Below are 14,025 nucleotides of genomic sequence, written 5' to 3' on the forward strand. Positions count from 1 at the left end.
TCTAATTGTGAGAATGGTGTGCTGTCCTGTAGGTGGGAGGCTCAGGCCTCCTGGAGTGTGGAAGTCTTGGTGGGCAAGAGTACAGAGACAATGACCATGGGCTCACTGGGCCCTGCAGTGTGTACAAGACAGTGGCCATCCAGTGGGGAGAGGGACTGAAAATTGGAAAAGTCACCGTTCCTGAGATGTAGATGCACGGAGCTTGCTGAAGGCTGAAGCAGGAGATAGGAGCCAGTTTCTGTGGACACTCAGATTCTGGCTTCTGCTAGGGGTACTGTGACCTTTCTGTCAACGGATTGAAAACTTCCATGGTCTGAGTCTCATTAAGCTACAGCAAAGCCCTGGCTCCTCTCCCTCATGCTGCATGGCCAGGGAGGAAATGGGGGGGTGAAACCCACAGATAGCTCCTGTGGGGGGATTCAGGGAGGGTGTTAAAAACAAACATGAGGAATATGGTAAAGGACCTTCAGAAAAAGTGGACGATGTTTTGAACAGTTGGGGAATTTCAGAAGAGCATTGTGTAAGGGTCCAGCGAACGTCGGAGGAAGAGACCACCAAGAGACCGACTCATGCAACAGCAAAAGGGGGTTTATTGAGGATCCAGCGCACTGGGGCTCCGTGCTCACTCAAGAAGGGAGAGCGGCCCAGAGCCCTGAGCAGGGGTTGAGCAGTGCTTAAGTACACATTTTTAGGGAGGGCAGGGACTTTACATACATCACAGTCCGCTTTAACAAATCACCATACACCGCGGGAAAATCAAACAACAATTCTCAAACATGATTAGTACATTCATTGGCGGCAACAGGTCGGGCTGGAGTGATAGGTCAGTCCTAAGGAGGGGGATACATTCAAACTGATTGGTTTAGGCCCTGAGGTGCCTACATGCTGAACTGCACTGGGTCTTAGTTGTTAAACAACTAAGTGGTCAGGGGGGATTATCTAATGGGCAGTCCTGGGAATTGTCCTAACAGCTACAGGAATTTCAGGCTTTTAGTGTAGCTTAGAAACTTAACAATACCTGGTCCTTTACATTTTAACTCAGGCTTTGCAGCTTAGAGACTTTACCCTTTCAATTGGAAACCATGGGTATTAAGAAAATTGCCAAGTCGGAAGGCCACAGATGACACCTGGAGTGCAGAAGGAGACTCTTCTTGATGGCTCAGCAGCCATCTGGAGACAGCAGCGGGGAAGGGGCCAAGAACCAGAGGACTGGGGACTGGGCAGTAGAAATGTCATGCTCACACAGAGAAGGAGCAGAGGGGAGAAAAGCAGAACAGAACTTCTGAGGTCTGTGGGTGAAAACCAGGTGAGCAAAGAGGAGAAAGAGGCCAGAGGAAAGATGGAAAGATTGTGCTGAGTTTCCCAGAACAGAGAGTGCTGCCTAAGAAGCCTAAAGACTCCAGGGAGGACAGGGGCAGGCCATTCAAATCTGGCACAGTCATAGCTGCTGGGCACCAAAGAAAGACTTTCTCCAAGGCAGCTGGAGAAAAGACTCAGTGAATCCAAGGGACTGTGGAAGGTTGAATGGAGGAGGGAGAGGTGGCACTCATACAGAGTGCTAAGCCTTCACATGGAGACAGGTTCAGTCACATGCTGCAGCGCAGACCTGTGCTGAGGATATTGAGCTAATGAACCAAAGCAGACCACAAAAGGACAATTACCATGTGATTCCACCCATGAGGTCCCTAGCGTCCTCACACTCAGAGTAGTGTTGCTTGCCAGGGGCCAGGGAAGGGGAGTTAGTCTTTAATGAGGATAGAGTTTCAGTTTTGCAAGATGAAAAAAGTTCTAGTTTGGTTGTGTGACAATGTGATGTCATTGACACATTGCAAATACTGGAAAATGGTTGAAATGCTAAAATTTAGGTTATGTTTACTACCATTAAAAAAAAACAAAAAACAAAAAACTAACTTTTAAGCCAGGTGTGGTGGTACATGCCTGAAATCCCAGAGACTTGGGAGGCCAAGTCAGGAGTATCATAAGTTCAAGGCCAGCCTGAGCAACTTTAAAATCTCAAAATAAGATTTAAAAAAAGGGCCATGGATGTGGCTCAGTGGTCAAGTGCACCTGGGTTCACTCCCCATTACCAAAAAAAATAATCCGCTTCTGCTTTGCTGGCTCTGCAGAGGGGAAAAGTTGCACTGGATTCACTCAGACCACCTGCCTGGGAACTGGTACCTCTTTATGGAGTAGGGTCAATTATAACTCATGAAAGTGGCCACTACTTCAACCTGATGTTCCAGAAGAGGATGGTGGTGGGGAGTGCATTGTCAGGGCCATCCAGCACCTCAGATGCCCCCAGGACATATCTCTGGTGCCTTTGCTCTATGCAATCCCTGCCATTCTAACAAGGGAAGAACCAGCCCCCATTGGAAGCAACCCAATGTTCTCAGCTTAGCTTTCACTTCCACATGACCCTGCCTGTAACTTGGTCTCCCAGGTGATCCTTTCAGGGCCCATGGTCCCAGCCTCAGTACCCCTGAATTGGGTCAGGACCTCTGGTGTTCTTTTAAGTAAATCATATCCCTGACCAGTTTCTAGAAATAAACTGATCATTTGGTTCCTGGAAGAAACAGGAGAGAGCCAGAACAAGGGTCAGCTAGGGCCCCTATTGGGGTCCCTCAGATCTGATTTCCCTTCAGGTGCTAGTTGATGTAGTGTTTCCTGAGAACTGCTGTTCTTCCTGTGTAGCAGCTCCCTCCTTGTGCTGGCCTGACCCACTCCAGGACACAGCTCGGCATCCCTGCCACTAGCTCCTGACTGGTATCTTAGAATACTCCATAGCCTAGAATCCCACACCAGCACCTGTCTGGTATGGCTACCCTGATTCTCAGTTCCAGCCTTTGCCTGCCTTACCCAAATTTCACCGACGTTCATGGAGTTTGAGGCTGCTGAGGAGATGGAGGATCCAAGGGGGTCTTCCAGTGCCAACCACCTCCTGCAACTCCGAGGATGGAAATTCCAAGGCCTCCAGTTCCCGAGGCTGTCCAAAAGCCAGGTAGGGTTCACACATTCCCACAGTAGCTTATGATAGTGTCCAAACAGTGACAAAGGCTAAGGCAAGTTATTGTCCCAAATAAGAATTTTTCCTTCAGTATGGGAGATTCAGTCTTACAAGCAAACAGCCCCTAGCATCTGAGGTCCCGGCCATCCAGCTTTCAATTGTGTATTGACTGGGCCAAGTACAGATCTCCTTTCTCTCCTTATCTATACAAAGAAACAATACACAATCTGCCTGGGACTTGGGTCCTGGTAGGGTAGAGTGCATGCAATACCATTCGCTACAAATGTCCTCTCACTTGACTATCCTAGATGTTGTATCTGGTGCACTGTTATATCCCTCAGGTCCTGGGTCAGGTTGTCCTCATGCAGAGCATACCAGGTTAGGTCCCCTGAACCCTGCCTACTACCCAGTGTTTGGGATGAACATGGATCCCTCATTCACGCACTATTTGTTCTTCCCTGTCCTAGTGTGCACCTCCAAAAAGACCAACCCTAAGGCACGGCCTGCCCATTCATTAGCAGCCAAACACAAGGCACCAGAGACCAAGGTGCCTGAGATAAAGGCACACAAGACCAAGGCATGCAAGAACAAGGTGGCCAAGAACAAAGGGCCTGAGACCAAGGCACCCAAGGAGATCCCACCTGAAGCCATCCAAGAGCACATGGACATCATGGATGAGTTATTTGGGCCTACTAACTTTGCCACGTGGGAGCCCTCCTACTTGTCCACAGAAGAGCTTGCTGAAAACTTGGGAGAGGAAGGACTAGAGCAACATCCAATACAGGATGATTTATACCCAGATCCATGTCTCCTGAGCTATGTTGATGAGGGCTTTGTCAACAAGGTAAGCTGGACCTACAATCTTGGTGTACTCAAGGTTTCAGGACTCATGGAATTGAGCTTCCTGACTTAGAATCTCAGCATTTTGTGTGTGTTTGTGTGTGTGTGTGTGTGTGTGTGTGTGTGTGAGAGAGAGAGAGAGAGAGAGAGAGAGAGAGAGAGAGAGAGAGAGAGAATGTGCATGCACACATGTGCACTCATACATGGGTGTAGCTGATAGTTGGGATATAACAACCCCATGGTTCAGATGAAAATGGGATCATTATTGCTTCCTCTTTCTCCTAGACTTGCTTTTGCCTCCTGACTTGGGGCCATTTCCTCCCAAGGTCACTCACACTCTCTTCCTTCTCATCCCAGGCAGAGAATGTGATTCATACCTGCTTCCTGGAAGAAATACTTTCCTCCAAACCATATATAAATATCTTGGCCCTAACAAAAGAGTTGGATCAGCAGGAAGGACTCACCACTGACCAGGTAGAAAGCAGAAGGAAGGTCTCCCAGTAGACCAGGGGTAGGAGGTACAGAAGAGAGGCAGGGACACCTGATAAAGAAGTGCAGGGACACCAGGAAAAAACAGGGGTAGGGGAGAAACAAAAGGTAGACAAGGAGAAAGGGGCACCAGGTAGAACTAAGGAGGTAGATATACCAGGTTTACCAGGGTTTGGGAACAGACACCAAGGCACAGAGAAATACATGGCAGACTAGGAGACAAAGGGTCACAAATAAACAGAAAAGGGAGTGACCACAGTTGGAGAGGGAAGCAAGGGATAGCAGGTAGATGAGGAAGGCACAGGACCTTACTCATGTGGCTCATGGGACTTTGTTTATCCTTATCCTGTTTGTGACGGCTCCCTGAGTGAGTCTGTTCCAGGACACAGGATGTAGGATGGAAAAAAAAGGAAGGAGACATGAGAGTCATGGAAGGGTTCAGGATATCAAGCAGAAAGGAGGGTGGCCAGGTTTCTCTGAGACCAAGATGAGTGACAGCCCCACTTCCCACCTCCCACTGAAATATGATTGTCCTGATCCCTGTGGCCCATTTCATGCATAAAGAAAAGTTGGCCAGTACCCATATCCTCCTTCAGCTTGTGAAGAAGCACCTTTGCAGGTGCCTCAAGGTCATGGTATGTCCCAACTGGACACAAGGTGCTTCCGAGGAAGCTGCCAAACAAGGTGCAGAGAAGTGGAAACATTGCACTGATCAAGGGGCCAGCATGGAGGACTGGTCCACAGAAGTGGCTTCCCAGGTCATGAAGAGGTGCAGGCCCACCAAGCCAGAGTTGCTGGGTTCAAAGGACACTGCTATCCTCCAAGGATGTCACTGATCTTCATCATTGGGGACCATCCACTCCAACCATCCTCTCCAGAACTGCATATCCTCCTCCTTAAACCTGGGAAACAAAGGCACAGTGGATCACAGAAAAGCCACTTCTTCTAGGCCAATGGCTGCAGTGTGGATGATGACCCCCAAAGCCCGAATTTCCTCCTTAGCTCCCAGCACCGCCTGCTGCCCTGGGGACTGTCCCAGAGCCAAGCCCCTCCAATAGAAACCCTGTGCTCAGGAGATCAAGCACTCCAGGCCCCAACTCCCCAGAGAGGACGCCTCAGCTCCCACCCTCCTCCAGGTGCCATGTCCATGAAGAGCACTCTCACTGGACACTCATGCTTCATAGAAAAAATGCCCTGTACTGGGTCTCCCCTAAAGGTCTTTGGAGGGCAAGATATGGATCTGGAGCTGGCTCAAACCTCACAGCCTCAGAAGAGGAAGTGCACATCTTGAGACAACCAAAAGAAGAAGAGGCCCTGAGGACAGTCATGTTGGCCAGTGGCCTCTGGGTTGGCTGCTCCTCAGGCAAGATTTCACCTTTGCTTCATTCTGCACTGGAAGGGCCAAAGGTTCTTCCTCACATAGGACAGTTCCTGTGGGATCTCAGAAAAATGAAGGGAGTGGGAGGGTATAGGGAATGTAGAAAGAGAGCAGCAGGAAGTTACTGAGAGGGGAGGGTCACAATGTTCAAGCCTGGGTGGGAAGCTGTACCTTGTTTGACTGTCAATGGGAATAAAGGCAGTTTGGTAGAAAAAAAATCTTCTCTGGCTGCTGCCTTCTGCCATGTTTTCTGTGCACATCCATGCAGTGAGATTTCTGGGGTTGTCAGGACCCAGGGTGCACAAGTGTCCATCTATTGGGTCTTGTTTCCAGATTTAGACTGGTCCTCCCCCTAAACCTGGGAGAAAACAAACAAGATTCCAAAACCCAACTCATCACCCCATGGAAAAGGCCTCTCTTGGTTTAGGGGATCTTCTCTGTGTATCCCTCCATGATCTGTGCCCCTTAAACATCTCCCTTACCAACAATCTATGATTCTCTGCTATGAAGAGAAATCACAAAGGGGCAAAGCACATCTCCCTTGGTATTCACAGCTCTGAAGTCTCAGGACTAACTGGTGGCTCTCAGGTTTTATTGTTACTAGTTCTGAACTGGAATGTCAAGGACCCTCAGCTCCTAGTGATAGAAACTCCCATTGCCTTCTTGGGATCAGTAGCCAGCCACTTCCATCAGTTCCCTGGAGACCATCTGACAGCTGCACCTAGCAGCTCCTGCAGTTCTCCACTGCTCCAGGTCACTCTCTGTGCTTGCCACCTTCAGGCTGACCTGCCTGGTGTGCCATTTTTCAGTGTAACCAACTTGATCTGCTCTAGTTGAGATGACAGTCATGAATATACAAACTCTACCATCTACTTCATTAGGAGTTATGCTGCTGCAGAAGGCAAAGTGGTATAGGAACTGTTTGTATAAGGAGATGGGGAATTAATCTTATTGGAATTTAAAAGGTGAACTCAGGCATGTACAGTGTCCTTCCAAGATACCCACAATATTTCTGCTTAGGCATGATTAGGGCAGGGGCTCCTTGCACTCCACACTAAGGACCACCGAAGGGTCCCAAAGTGTTGAGTCATGTTGAGCCACTGCAGGTTGGAGTTATCTGGAGAGGACCTGCTACAGAAGCAAAAGTCTCTGAGTGACTGTGAGGCATTTGTGGTAGCCATGGCCATCACAGACAGGGGCACAATTTTTTATCAAGTACCTCTTGAGAACTTTGGGCCCTCAGTCTCATTTAGATGGAGAGCTGCTTTTGAGCCTTGAAGCCCCTGTGCAATTAAATAAATTATAGAAATAAGCCTGGAAACAATTTTTTTTTTTCTTAGACAGCTTCTTTCTGCTCTCCTGAATGATGATGAACAATGTTATTTGACTGATACCCAGCATGGCTGTGGTCTTCTTGTGTAGGTTTCCTGATGAGAGGACAAGACCTGTCTTCACACCTCTCCCACTCCTCTATAGTTCTGACCGGGAACTCACCGGGGTCCCAACAGGCTGAAAGTCCTGACTGCATCCCAAAACAGACCCACCCCCCACTGACACAGTGCTCTGACCCTCCCATAGGTAGTATTGGCCCCACCCTGACACCAGCCTGACCTATACTGAGTGTGGCCGGCCCAAATGTAATCAAGTTCTCCTACAAATCAATGAGGAATAAAGAAGGCTACACACCACATGGTTTTCCAATCAACAAAATGTGGAAGTTTACAAAGAAGAATAATTAAATTGCAAGGATGCCAAAGTTTAGTGCCATTTGTGGGATAAAGAACTATGGCGACTTCAGACATGCACAAAAATGATTGGAAGTAAAGTTATTTGTGGTCTGTCGTGTGTAATCAAACTCCATGGTTTTTCATAGGACTCAAGTTCCATGGCCATCAGAGTCAGGGCACAATTTTTCATCAAGTACCTATTGACAACTTTGAGCCCTCCTGTCTCAGTTGGATAGAGACCAGCTTTTGAGCCTTCAGGCCCCTCTGCCATTAATCAGGTTTCTAGAAGTAAACCTGGAAACAGTGTTTTTGAAGACACCTTCTTCTCCTCTCCTGAGTGATGCTGGACAGTGAGGATGGATGGAACCCCAGCATGGCCAAGGTCTTCCTGAGTAGGTGGCCTGATGAGAGGACCAGCCCTGATTTCTAGGGGAAGAAGTCACAGCACACTAGGGAGTCATCAACTGACATCACCAAGACCCATTCCCTCCATTAATGAAAAGCTGTGTTTTCTGACAGTGACCACAGGGGCTGGGCCCTTGTGGGGGCCCCCTTTGGTAACTGCATCCTTGTTGAAACTCAGTTTAAGGACCTCCTCCTGATCTCTGTGAACTGGCCAGCACTGTCTCCTGTTTCCTAGAATCTTGGCCAGGCTGTGGCATGCTGGCCAAACATCTGAGGCATTGTCTGCTAACATCTTAATATTTTTGCTACAGGTCACTGCAAAATAACTTAAGGAAGACATTCACATAACTCACATCACCCATCAAATATTAGAATTCTAAAGTTTTCATAGACGTTGCCACCATATCGGCAACAGACATTTCTTTAACAACTACAATAAAATATAGAATACTTCCATCAGCTCAAAAAGAAATCTCTTACCTTTTAGCTATCAACCCCATTCCCCCATATATTTTCCCACCACTTTTCAAATATCTCTGTGCCTATCAACTCTTCCCACCATTTATTTGATATGTGCAAGTGTGGCCCTTGGGTGTTCAGTTTTAGCACTGCATCTCCCATGGTTCAAGAGTTAAGAATGATTGACATTCTTTCTACTTTATTAGGACATTTTTAACTAAAATTGTCATTTCTCATGCAGCTTGGTGGGTGGGACAAATACAATCTCTACTGGTACAGTTTAGGTCCACCGCCTTGATTCATTTCAAGTTGAGAACAGTTCTGCGACCATGGCTTGTGCACCTCCAGCCAAAATATTCAAGTGCTAGTTTACTTGTTGCCGTGTCAAGAATTTTCTTGGGAAAACTCTGTTTACAGATACACTGAGGTGCCAGAATCTGTGTCCCCACTGGTGTTTGTGGTTAGAAGTGCTGGGAGAGGTACCCACACTCTGGGCATGATGTGCTCCTGGTGACCTTCAGGGTTCCTCAGGCTCTAGCTAGGGAGACATTTCACTCAGTTGCTTTTGTTTAGTTGTGCAAGACTAAGAAAAAACACTGAGGGTTTTCCAAGGAGAATCAGCAAAAGGAAGGCTAAGGAGGTGAGGGAGCCATAAATTATGAACTTGTCACATTTACATCGGACTTTGGAGTGCCTGGAACTTTTTTGGAGAAGGGAGGTCTCCTTCCTGTTGGTGAGAATGCTGAGAGGAATGGTGCCACTCAGCAGAGTCAGTTTCCAGAAAGATGCCTTGTACACTAATCCATTGTCAGCAAAGGATGCCAAGGGCCTCTAAGTCAGGAAAAGCTGAGATGTCACTATAGACCATGTTCAGGGAATCTTTGAGTATTGGGATCAAGATTTCTCTGAGTGTAACTTTTGATTGGAGGAAGGAAGCCTAAATTTCACTTAAAAAAAGTTGCAAACCACAAGATTTTCCTGCCTATAAGACCCTGAGCTGTTGCCATTCCTTCTCAGATGCCCAGTGACAAAGGCTGGGGAGTCTCACTCTTACTGCCACTTCCCCTTTACTTTGCTTCCATAGCATCTTGAATGCTGAGACCAGGCAGAACCTGGTTCTCCTGTCTCCCTTCAGAGCACTGCTCTGTCTTCCCTATGCTCCTGTGCCTACACACCAGGTATTCTGGGTGCTGATCATGTTGCCTGCTGTAATTGCACCAATCTCCCAGGGGAACCTGCTGGTGCAGTGTGCTTATCCTGAAATATCAATGGCAGCAGAAGCTGGTGTCCCTGCTGTGTGTGTGTGTCTGGGCTATTCAACTTTGGTCAACATGGGCCAGATGGAGACCAGGAGAGCCACATTCAGAAGGTTGCCCTCACTCAGGCACTCCTCAACTGGAGGGCCCCAGGGGCCTTCTGAGGTGGTGTGGATCATCCTGCTCCATTCCTCACAGCAGCTTCTGCCTGGAGGACCCCTGTGCCTGCCTCAGCCAGTGGGGGAACGGGCACCAGGGTCTTCAACCTCCAGCACCACCTCCATTTTCCCAACAGCCCCCATCATCTTCCCCATGAATAGCCACCAGTGGCCAGAGGTAGTGTTTGGGGAGTGTGCAATGCCCACCTTCCGATAACTGCAGTGGATGACAGAACATCTATGAAAACTTCTAGCACTGACAGCACTTCAAGATCCTGATCCACCTGCACCTTCTCAGACTCCCGATGTGGAAGCACTTTCCTGCTTCCTCATGTGAGTGTTCTCCCCAGGGACCGAGAACTTCTCCTTGAGCTCTGAAAGGAGGAAAAGTGTGGCATGAAGAAAGGAGGCTGGGATGTAGGGGAACTGGAAGAAACATCTTGAGGGTGGAGGAATAAGCTGAGAGACCTACATTCCCAGCCATGTTCATCTCACACCAGGGGAGGAAATGGACCTTATCTCAGGTGGCCATCACAGCCCTGTGAGTACAGCAATCTTTGTTCCCAATGAGCATCACCATCACTCAGGGGATGTAAGGTCACAGGAGGTTCCTGGAAGTAATGTGAGCCAGGATTTTGAATTGGTTCTCTGACTCCATATGATTGTCCCTCACTTAGTATTTTCACCTTCTAGCATAGACCTGATTGTTCATGGAAGGCAACATCACAACTAGTGTTGGAGATAGAGGGGAGGCACCAGTACAGATCTCTCTGGAAATCCAACCACATTGTTCTGGGGAATTTCTGTTTAGGATATTGAGATGGTGCAGAATTCATGAGTGAGTACTCTTTCCATTGGGATCCTCTGTGGAGATGTACATCATCGTCTCAGGCTTTAATTCTCCTCCAAGGGCACTATGTACTCTGTCTCACTCAACTCAGGCTGCCATATGCACTGCTACAGAATGGGCAGTTGAAACCACAGGCATTCATTTCTCATAGTTCTGAAGTTGGGAAGTTCCAGAAAGATGGTGCCAGATTTAATGTACAGTGAGTGCTTGCCTCCAGGCTTGAGAAAATGGCTGCCTTGCCTGTGACCTCCTATGGCTAAGAGAGCTTTAGCGTCACTTCCTTTTTCTAGAAGGGCACTACTACTATCATGGGAACTCCACCCTCATGACCCCATTAAAATCCTAACAACCACTGAAGCCACCATCTCCAAATACCATCACATGAGAGATTAGGACATTCATGCATGAATTCTGGAGGACAAAAACATTCATGTCACAATACACAACAACATCAAGAACTCAAGGGAGAGTCAGATTCCAGTACAGTACTTGATGTTCTCTCTAGTATGAGAGCATGTTCTGGATGCAGGGAGCCCACATGGGGTGGTCAAAGTGACTGGACAGAAGAGGCAAAGGCAAGGCATGTGTTGGGTCAGGTCAACTTGCAATGAAATATGGGTTGTGGATTGTGACTGATCCTGATGAATCCCAGGCCAGTGCTTTGGCCTCTATCTGGACTTGAGCCTACCATGAATCTGGAGGTGGGACTGTGGAGGGGTCTGCAGAAGTGTCAATGCATACCTTTGACCAGATGATCTATGAGATGGCAGAAAAGTGTGTCAGACATCTGTGACTAGACCTAAGTGCTAGGGAACATGGGTAGCACAGCTGGCTCTGTTGGAGCTTCTCACCCAGCCAGGAAGGGCATCTGCTACCACAGGGAAAACCACTGAACACTTTCCTCTCCAAGCATTTGTTCCCTCTACCTAGAGGGCTGGATACTCTCTAATAGTTCTGGAAGCTCTGGCCTCAACATTCTTAGTTCCACCACTGCTTAGAGGTTCAGGGTTAGGGTATGGATGAGTAACCAACCTTGTTCAGGGGATGTCCATCATCAGTGAGGTCTGTCCACAGGGTACAAGTTTCACTAGCTTGGTGTTGGTAAACCACCTGAAATATAAACTGTCTTACATCATATGGATCACCCCTGCTCATGAAAGATGCCACAATAACACCCTGATGTTCCAGAAGAAATTTAGAATTTAAAAAAAACATGATCAGGGAAAGCCAGTGTCTCAGATGCCCTAAGCAAACACCTCTGGCCTCATAATCCATTTAATTCTCGCCATTCAAACAAAGAAATAAAATACAGCCCTCTTTGGAAGGTGGGCTGGGCTGGGAACCCAGGTATTCCAATACTTTCAGCATAGCTTCGACTTTATCATGACCTCTCCTGAGTCTTATGCCCTTGGTCTTTCTTCTATGGTATACAGTCCTAAGCACACCATTCATAGAGAGGGAGAGTTGTCTTACATAAATCATATCTTTGACCAGATGCTGATGCTTGGCTTTTCTGTGTGGTTCAGGGCAGGGATATAAGAAGCCTGGAATAAGGGTGGGAGGATACATAAAGGAATGTTCCTGGTTCACTAAGGCATACGTGGTTCTCTTCAGATACTAAGTGATGTCAGGAGCACCCAGAACTGTTTCTGCATTGGGAATTGATCTCTCCTGGGACCAGCCCAGCCCCTGGTCTGAGAACTGCTCCCCATCCCTGCTACCAGATCCTCATTGCTATGAAGCTACAGCTTGGGTTTTCCAATGAGAAATCCCCTTTTTTTAAAATAATTCTATATCTTGTTTACCTGTCAGGTTTGTGGAGTTTGAGGATTCAGAGATGGAGGACCGAAGGCTTCAGTTGATGATAGATTCCAATGTCAGACACTTCTAATCCCACAGAGGCTCAATCTTCCATATTCTCCAGTCTTTGCGATTGTGCAGCAAGAGAGAGCTAAACACATTCCCATAGAAATTCATGATTTAAAAAAAAAAGTGATAATGGAGTCTGCTGTCACACATGTGAATATTTTTTTTCAGTTGCCAGTAGAACAGCCCCTGAGCATTTGGGATTCCAGCTACCCTTGGATCTGAAGTGGATATTGCCTAGTCCAAGGTGCTAACTTCTCTCCCCCTGCCTATGCGAAGAGTCAACACACCATCTGCCTAGGACATGAGTCTGTGTGTGTGGCCCAAGTATATCGAATATGGGTATCTCAAAATGTCCTCCCACATAACATACATTGCCCCACTGATGCAGAGTCTCCACTCATGGGTTCTGATGTCAGAATGTGCAGGGCCAACCTGAACCAGATTAGGTCCCTTGAAAACTTTTTTCCACCAAATGGTTGGAGCACAGCTGGAACCACTGTGTATACACCACACTCTTATCCTCTATCCTAGTGTGCACTGCCAGAAAGACTGGCCCCGAGGCTCACCCACCAGAAGTCTAATGCTGCTGGTATCCAGAGACCAAGATTTCTGACTACATCACACCTGAAGCCACTAAGGTATATGTGGACATTATGAACATCTGGTGGGGTCTGCCAACTTCACCATGTGGATAGCCCCACACTTGGCCATAGAGGAGTCCATGGGAAACTTGGAAATGAATGAAATAGAATGACATCTAAAGGGGGACAACTTGTACCAAGATACAAACCTCCTGCCCTACACTGATGAGCTGTGCTCCAAGAGGACTTTTTCACCAAGGTGGGCTGGGCTGGGAATCCAGGTGTCTACAAGACTTTGGGAAAGCCAGCCCAGACTCATGAAATTATGTTTCATTCTTTAGATACTCAGCACTGTTTGTCTGTTGGGTGAGGTAGCTCATGGTCTTGATTTAACAACCCCATGGTGTGAACAAGGAAGACATCATCAATGCTTCCTATAAGTCCCAGAGGTGTCTTGGGCTTGGGGACACTTCCTACCAAGGCCACACACAATTTCTTCTTCTCCTCAATGTGCAGGCTTCATTTTTCCACACCCTCATTTCTTGGAAGTATTGCTTTTGTAAGAGTACACATGGATATCTTGACCCTAACCAAAGAGCTGGACCAGGAGGACTCACCCAGCAGAATGGCCATCAGAACCTCAGTCTGACACCAAGGCAGGTGACACCTCCCTTTCATATCTACACATCCCCTCAGTCCCTCTGTCTACCCTCATGCCCAATGCAGACTGAGCAAGTGCTCTTTTCCCTTCTGCAGCTGGTGAAAAAGCACCTACTGCCTGCCCTCAAAGAAGAAATGATCGGTGTAGGTGCCCTAAAGTTATGTTGTACCCTGACTAAAGTGCTTCTAAATCAGCTGTCAGCCAAGGTATAGAGGGACATAGTGATAGCACTGGACATGAGGCCTAAATGGAGATCTGGCCCCCGAGGGGTCACCTCATAGGAAATTAAGAGATGCAGGGTCACACAACCTAGGTCCTATAATGAAAGCACACTGATATCTTCCTGCA

The 14,025-nt window shown here is 47.7% G+C and overlaps 1 long non-coding RNA gene across 3 annotated transcripts in view; it reads right to left on the bottom strand.

The window, feature by feature from the left end:
- Positions 1 to 583: 583 nt before the first annotated feature.
- LOC124109651 (uncharacterized) overlaps positions 584 to 14,025 on the bottom strand; it is a 63,493-nt gene continuing 50,051 nt past the window's right edge. For 2 of the 3 annotated variants that reach the window (XR_006857051.2, XR_006857050.2), the window contains 4 exons: positions 12,372 to 12,517; positions 11,599 to 11,676; positions 9,924 to 10,090; positions 584 to 6,069 (listed from right to left, as the gene is read on the bottom strand). This is a non-coding gene — a long non-coding RNA (uncharacterized LOC124109651). The remainder of the gene's footprint in view (positions 6,070 to 9,923; positions 10,091 to 11,598; positions 11,677 to 12,371; positions 12,518 to 14,025) is intronic. The other variant, XR_006857053.2, reaches the window with a different exon arrangement.

Source organism: Marmota monax, unplaced genomic scaffold, assembly GCF_021218885.2.
Source record: "Marmota monax isolate L192 unplaced genomic scaffold, Marmota_monax_Labrador192_F-V1.1 WCK01_AAM20220418_F8-fsc00262, whole genome shotgun sequence".
Lineage (NCBI taxonomy): Eukaryota > Metazoa > Chordata > Mammalia > Rodentia > Sciuridae > Marmota > Marmota monax.